General features: G+C 43.0%; 1 long non-coding RNA gene and 1 other non-coding gene across 2 annotated transcripts; both read left to right on the forward strand.

Annotated features, from left to right (window-relative positions):
- Positions 1 to 744: 744 nt before the first annotated feature.
- Positions 745 to 1,614, forward strand: LOC134737395 (uncharacterized). Its single transcript, XR_010122275.1, has 2 exons — positions 745 to 1,143; positions 1,546 to 1,614. It is a non-coding gene; the product is annotated as an uncharacterized lncRNA (long non-coding RNA).
- Positions 1,615 to 6,549: 4,935 nt separating this feature from the next.
- Positions 6,550 to 6,765, forward strand: LOC129489094 (small nucleolar RNA U3). The gene has a single exon (XR_008659901.1). It is a non-coding gene; the product is annotated as a small nucleolar RNA U3 (small nucleolar RNA).
- The last annotated feature ends 1,267 nt before the right edge of the window (positions 6,766 to 8,032 follow it).

The raw sequence follows: 8,032 nt of genomic DNA on the forward strand, positions 1-8,032 counted from the left end.
AGGCGTGGAGAGGCCCAAGCCGGGAGGGCTGTCCGGGCACAGGCTCTTGCTCCATTTCCACTGCCCCTGGTGATGGACGCCATGGGAAATGGCGAGCAAGGCAGGGAGGTGGAGGGAGGTGGAGGGAGGTGGAGGGAGGTGGAGGGAGGTGGGGAGGTGGAGGGAGGTGGAGGGAGGTGGGGAGGTGGACGGAGGTGGAGGGAGGTGGGGAGGTGGACGGAGGTGGAGGGAGGTGGGGAGGTGGAGGGAGGTGGAGGGAGGTGGGGAGGTGGACGGAGGTGGAGGGAGGTGGGGAGGTGGAGGGAGGTGGAGGGAGGTGGAGGGAGATGGAGGGAGATGGAGGGAGGTGGAGGGAGGTGGAGGGAGGTGGAGGGAGGTGGAGGGAGGTGGAGGGAGGTGGGGAGGTGGAGGGAGGTGGAGGGAGGTGGAGGGAGGTGGACGGAGGTGGAGGGAGATGGAGGGAGGTGGAGGGAGGTGGAGGGAGGTGGAGGGAGGTGGAGGGAGGTGGAGGGAGGTGGGGAGGAGGAGGGGGAGCTACGGGAGGGAGTGAGGGAGTGGGCACTGGGAGGGAGGCGGAGACCCCCTAGTGGGAGCGGGACTCCAGCTTCTTGCCCCTCAGCCCGGAGTCCAGGGCAGCAAGCCCAGGAGTGTTCAGGGAACAGCCCACGTCCCGGCCTCACCTGGTGAGGTGGGTGGCGCTGCCATGACTCACTCTGCCCAACTCCAGCCCAATCTGACCTCCCCTCCATCAGAATCCCTTGCCAAGGACTCAAAGGAAGCAGCGTGGTCAGTCCCGAGTCCTCCCCACGCCGGCCTCAGGTGATATACAGTGGGTGTCGGGTTGCTGTTAGGCTGAAATCCTTGCCGTCCCCTGCCTTCCTACTGCCTGCTCTTCCCCTGGGACGGCGGCAACCCTTTCCTTATGGGAAGATGGGTGAGCATTTGCAGCCCAGGCTATCAGGAATCCCAGGCCTGCAGCGGCCTCCCTGAGTGCCTGGGGCAATTCCATGTCTACAGTTCTTCAGTTCCACAGTGGTGTCAAAGCTCAGGGTTCATGGGGACACAGTCCTTTCCACTGGCAGAGACCGACTGGGACTTCCAGGTGGAGGTGCTGCAGTCAGCCATGGGGGCAGGAAAGGGAAGGTAAGCAGAGAATTGGGGTGAATGACAGGGGAGGAGGAGAATTAAAGTCAATCTCCCTCAGTCTCTGGTATAACTCCTTACAATGGAGACAGAGGGAGAGGCACAGAGAGAAAGAAGGGAGGGAGAGAGGAGGGAAGGAAGGGAAGGGGAGCGGAGAAGAGGGGAGGGGGAAGGAAGGGAGGGAGAGAGGGAAGGAGGGAGGGAGGGAAGAAGGAGGGAAGGAATGAAGGAAGGAAGGAAGAAAGGAAGGAAAGAAGGAGAGGAAGGAAAGGAGGGGAGGGAGGGACAGCAGGCAGTATTTTTGGTGCAGGGATTATTTCCATTTTATAATCTTGAGGCTCAGCCATGCAGCCAGAAACTCTCCAGTGATTCCAGACTTATTGTGACCCAATTTAACTCTAGGTCAGATGCTGAGCAGGAGACCCTGGACTTGGAGTGTCACAGACAGAAGGCAACTTGGAGGGCAACCAGGTCAGCCCACCCACTCCCCTTGGGGAGACTGAGGCCCCAGACAGAGGGGAAGTGACTTGTCCAAGACCACACCAGTGCTGAGCTTTCTTTCTGCATAGACCGTGCTCCCTCTGGGGTTTATGCCTCCGTGTGCAGTTCTGTGACCTAACTGGCTTGGTCCAGATGACTCAAAGTTCCTCCAAGCTGAGACGTCTGCTTTTGTTCACGGCTTATTCCTGAGAAACCCTGGAAAGGGCAGCTGCAGCTGGAGCTGGCCCCCACCCCTCCCAGGCACTCCAAGGTCAAGGGTCCTTTCTCTCCTGACGCAGGAGACACCCGTGGGGAGAGAGGGAGGGCTCTGCCCACACCTGCAGCCCACACCTGCAGCGGAGGGCAGGAGAAGGTAGTGGTTCCTCTGGGAACGGCTCACCTGCAGGGGCCTGGGACGGTCTTGTGAGCTCCTTGGATCCAGGTGGGAGCAGCTTCCATGCAGAGCTCAGACAATATCTTCCCTAGGGAAGTTTAGACAACCAGGCTGGTGAGCAAACTTCCTAGATTTGATTAGAAGAAGCCTGACCCTTTCAGGTTCTGCTGCTGACAGCCAAGAGCAGACTTGCCTCCTGCTCAGCAAGGTCAGGGCCACCACCGAGGTATCTTTTCTTTTAAAAAGAAAAAACAAGAATACCATGGTGACAGTGAGGATGTGGAGCAGTTGAGATACTCTTTTTCTTTCTTGCTGCTTGGAATGCGAAATGTTACAACTGCTTGGAAAACAGGTTTGCAATTGCAGTTTCTTATTGCTTTGAACACACACTTACTCCACAATCCAGCAATTCTCCTTCAAGGTATTTACCCAAAGGAAGTGAAAAGAAGTTCTGTTCACACAAACACTTCTGTGTGTAAGTTTGCGGTGGTTTTATTCATAATCACCAAAAATTGGAAATAACACAAATTTTATTTAACTGATGAAATGCATAAACAGACTGAAATATATCCATACAATGGACTTGCACTGGAAAATATAAACAAACTACGGATATGTGGAACGTGATGAAACTCAAAAGCGTTATGCTAAAAATGACGTAACTAGGAAATTCTGTAAACCCACTCTCCCCCAAAAGCAACAGAAATACTTGCAAAACAATAAAATTCAACTATTTTTGAATTCTGGAAATTAACTACACGCGAGAACAAACTGAAAAACACCAATTACCAATTACTGAACCTTGGTAATACCAGGGGGTCTGTGGCGTATTTAACTTGGGGCTATTCTCATATTCTCTCACCCTCCAGCTCAGAGGTGCAGTGGTGGTGAAAAGCCAACATTCTCGCAGCCAAAAGAGGATTGACTGCTTTAAAGCTCTGTAGCTGGAAGAGAGGATATTGAGTGTTCTCAACACAGGGAAATGATAAATGTTTGAGATGATAGATATCCGAATTACCATGATCTGATCATTAACATTGTATGTATTGAAACATCATTATCTATTATATATATATATATATACACACATATATATACAATCACTATGTGTCAATTAAAAGTAATTTTTATTTTGTCAGGCACAGTGCTTCATGCCTGCAATCCCAGCACTTCGGGAGACTGAGGCAGGAAGATTTCTTGAGCCCAGGAGTTTGGAACCAGCCCTGGCAACATAGTAAGATCTTGTCTCTACAAAAAAAATTTTAAGAATTAGCTAGGCACGGTGATATGCACCTGTGATCCCACTTACTCAGGAGGCTGAGGTGGGAGGATCACTTGAGCCCAGGAGGTCGAGGCTACAGCGAGCCATGATTGGACCACTGCACTCCAGCCTGGGCAACAGAGTGAGACCCTGCCTCAAAAAACACTTTTTTTTTAAAAGGGTCTATACTCAGAGAACAGTCAGTAGTTTAACCCAACCAGAAGCCGCCTAGAATATCTCTGTTCCTGTGATGTTGTTGCTATTTGACTTGTCTGTGAACTCAGCTCTGTAAATGAAACTTCATGCCCACAGCACTACTGAAAATGAGAAGAATCTGCTGGTAACATTGCTGCTGCCTAAGGCTATGATTTCAGCTGGGGCTAACAAGAGCCTGGCCGAAAAATGAAAAGGAAGACATCTAGAACTAGAAAGCCACAGGGAACTTGAAGCGCTCTGTATTCCTGCCTGTGCAGGGCTATCTATATACAGGTCCAAGAAAGACCTGGGGAAGGAGGAGGCCCTGTCACTCACTGCTGACCTTAAGGCCCTAAACAAGCAGGAAGTGGAAACTAGGGAGGGTTTTTAAACTGCTTGAAGTTTGAAAGTATGTACATTCCCACACAGATAACTTTGGCAAAGGATGGAGAACTGATGCTCAAGGCAGTTAAGAAAATCTGATCGATCACTTGCTGAGCAAAAAATTGTATTGACAAAAGACTGAACCCCAGGAGGCCAGGCTTAAAGATATAAACAAACTGATCAAAAGGTGGGGAACAAGGAATTTATTGGCTGCATAGTACAGGAAACAGGGTTATGCCAGGAAAGCCACTAAACAAACAGGCAGCAAAAATAAAAACAAAAGCAAGCAAAAAGAGAAAAGAAAGACCCAGCAAGAACAATTCCTGGAAGGGGAGAAACTAATGACAGATTGTTGCAATGTGTTATCTAAAATGTCCAGTTTCCAACAAACAATTATGACATATGCAATAAAATGGGAACATATAGCCCATTCAAAGGAAAAAGACCGACCAACAGAAAATGTCCCTAAAGGCACCTACATGTTAGATTTGGGAGACAAAGAATTTAAATAAATACGCAAATTTGGGAGCTTAAAAGTACAACACCTAAAATAAAAAATTCACTAGAGAGCTCAAGAATGAATTTGAACTCACGTAAGAAAGAATCAGAGGCCAAACATTTTTAAAGAATGAATACCAATTCTTCACAATCTCTTCGAAGAAGCAGAAGAGGAGGAAACACTTCCCAAATTATGAATATTCTGAGGCCAGTATTACCCTGATACCAAAACCAAAGAAAGACATCACAGGAAGAGAAAGCTACGGACCAGTATCTCTTATTACTATGCATACAAAATCCTCAACAAAATAGTGGCAAGTCATATCCAGCAACGTATGAAAATAATTCTACACCACGACCAAGTGAGATTTATCCCAGGAATACAAAGTTGGTTTAACACACAAAAATCAATTAATACAACACACTATATCGATAGAATTAAAAAACAAAAACTCTGTGATCATCTCTATGCAGACAAACTACACGACAAAACCCAATAAATATTATGATGAAAACACACAATAAACTAGGAATATAAGATAATTTTTTCTGAAACTGACAAAGGGCATCTTAGAAAAACTCACAGCTAACATCATATTTAATGGTGAAAGACTGGATTCTTTCTCTATAAGATCAAGACCAAGACAAGAATGTCTGCTCTCCTCATTTCTATTCAGCATCATATTGGGGTTTCCAACCAGAGCAATTAGCAAGGAAAGAAAACAAAAGACATTTAGATTGGGGAAAAAAGGTATAAGTATCTCTATTTGCATATGTCATGATCTTGTATGTATAGATAGATAGATAGATAGATTATGAATAACCCACTTTAAAAAACTGTTAGAACTGATAAACAAATTCAGTAAGGTTTTAGGATATAAGACCAATACATAAAAATTACTTGTATTTCTATACACTTGCAATAGACAAACTAAAAATGAAATGAAGAAAATAATTGTATTTACAAAGGCACAATAAAAATGAAATAGGAATAAGTTTAACAAAAGAATTGCAAAGCTTATACTCTGAAAACCACAAAACATTGTTGAAAGAAATTAACACAGCTCTAAATACATGGGAAAACATCCCCTGTTCCTGTATTGAAAGAATTAATATTGTTAAGATGGCAATACTCCCCAAATTGATCTGTGAGTTCAACACAATCCCTGTCAGAATCTCAGCTTTTTTTTTGCAGAAACTGACAAGCTAGTTCTAAAATTCATATGCAATTCAAGGGATTCAAAATAGCAAAAATAATCTTTAAAAAGAAAACCAAAGTAGAAAGACTCACACTTCCTGACTTCAAAACCTACTACAAAGCAAGAATAATTACTATAGTACAGTACTGGAAGAAGGGTAGATAAATAGATTAATGGAATAGAATTGAGAGTCCAGAAATAAACCCATGTTTCTATGGTAAACTGATTTTTGACAAGAATCCAAGTCCACCCACTGGGGAAAGAATGGTCTTTTGACAAATGGTGCTGAGACAACTAGATATCCACATGCAAAATAATGAAACTGGACCCTTACCTCACACTGTATTCAAAAGTTAACTCAAAATGGATCAAACTTCTAAATGCAAAAACTGAAACTACAGAATTCTAGAAGGAAACAGAGGAGGTAAAATCTTCATAATCTTTGATTTGGCAATGGATCTTAGATATAACATCAAAAGCACAAGCAACCAAAGTAAAACCAGACACATCAGACTTCATCAAAATTAATTTTTGTTTGTTTGTTTGGTTTTTTTTTTTTTTCCAAAGGACACTATTAAGGAAGAGAAAAGACAATGCACGGAATGGTAGAAAATATTTGCAAGTCATATACCTGATAAAAATTTGTAATAGCCAAAAGGTGAAAACAATCCAAATGCCCATCAACTAATGAATGGATAACCAAAATATGGTATATCCATATAATGGAATATTATTTGGCCATAAAAAGAAATAAAGTATTGATATATGCTATGATATGGGTAAACCTTGAAAAAGGTATGCTAAGTAAAGAAAGCCAGTCACAAGAGGCCACAAATTATATAATTCAATTTATATGAAATGTCCACAATTGGAAAATTTATAGAGACAGATAGTACATTAGTAGTTGCTTAGGCCTGAGAGGAAGAGCATATGGAAAGTAGGAGGATGATAGTTAAAGAATACAAGTTTCTTTCTGAAGTAATAAAAATGTTCTGAAGACTATACTTTCAGGGATCATTTCTATAGTTCATTACTAGAGAAGTTTCTCTGAATGTGTAGAGCACCAGAAACTATGAGGAGGAGGCACAGAGTTCTCTCCTGAGCATGAAGCTGGCACTTGGTGTTGCTTTGCTGCAGCTGCCATTTACCATTGGTGATTGTTCTTGTCTTCCTCTTGGAGAGTAAGAGAAAGAGAATGCAGTCTGAGTGGTTCCTGTTTTTACAAAAAAAAAAAAAAAATTTGTGAAGTTTATTGTGGCGCTGGTTGAACTTATTTGTAAATATATTAAAGACCACCGAACCTGAACTTTTTTAATGGATCCATTTTATATTATGTGAAATATATCTCAATAAAACTATTTTTTTTAAAGAAGATGGATGTAGATGTGTAGCATTATTTCCGAGGCCTCTGTTCTGTTCCATTGGTCTATATATCCATTGTGGTGCCAGTACCATGCTGTTTTGGTTACTGTAGCCTTGTTGTATAGTCCAAAGTCAGGTAGCGTGATGCCTCCAGCTTTGTTCTTTTTGCTTAGGATTGTCCTGGCTATATGGGCTCTGTTTTGGTTCCATATGAAATTTAAAGTCGTTTTTTTCTAATTCTGTGAAGAAAGCCAATGGTAGTTTGATAGAGATAGCATTGAATCTATAAATTACTTTGGACAGTATGGTCCTTTTCATGATATTGATTTTTTCTATCCATCAGCATGGAATGTTTTTCCATTGGTGTCCTCTCATTTCATTGAGCAGTGGTTTGTAGTTCTCTTTGAAGAGGTCCTTCACATCACTTGTAAGTGGTATTCCTAGGTATTTTATTCACTTTGTAGCAATTGTGAATGGTAGTTCACTCATGATTTGGTTCTCTATTATTGGTGTATATGAATGCTTGTGATTTTTGCACATTGATTTTGTATCCTGAGACTTTGCTGAAGTTGCTTATCAGCTTAAGGAGATTTGGGGCTGAGACGATGGGGTTTTCTAAATATACAATCATGTCATCTGCAGACACAATTTGACTTCCTGCCTTCCTATTTGAATACTCTTTATTTCTTTCTCCTGCCTGAATCCCTTGGCCAGAACTTCCAATACTATGTTGAATAGGAGTGGTGAGAGAGGCCATCCTTGTCTTGTGATGGTTTTCAAAGGGAATGCTTCCAGCTGTTGCCCATTCCGTATGATATTGGCTGTGAATTTGTCATACATAGCTCTTATTTTGAGATATGTTCCATCAGTACCTAGTTTATTGAAAGTTTTTAGCATGAGGGGGTGTTGAATTTTATCGAAGGCCTTTTCTGCATCTATTGAGATAATCATGTGGTTTTTGTCACTGGTTCTGTTTATGTGATGGATTACATTTATTGATTTGCATATGCTGAACCATGCTTGCATCCCAGGGATGAAGCTGACTTGATCATGGTGGATAAGCTTTTTGATGTGCTGCTGGATTCGGTTTACCAGTATTTTATTGAGGATTTTCTC

This window comes from Symphalangus syndactylus, chromosome 8 (assembly GCF_028878055.3).
Source record: "Symphalangus syndactylus isolate Jambi chromosome 8, NHGRI_mSymSyn1-v2.1_pri, whole genome shotgun sequence".
Taxonomy (NCBI): domain Eukaryota; kingdom Metazoa; phylum Chordata; class Mammalia; order Primates; family Hylobatidae; genus Symphalangus; species Symphalangus syndactylus.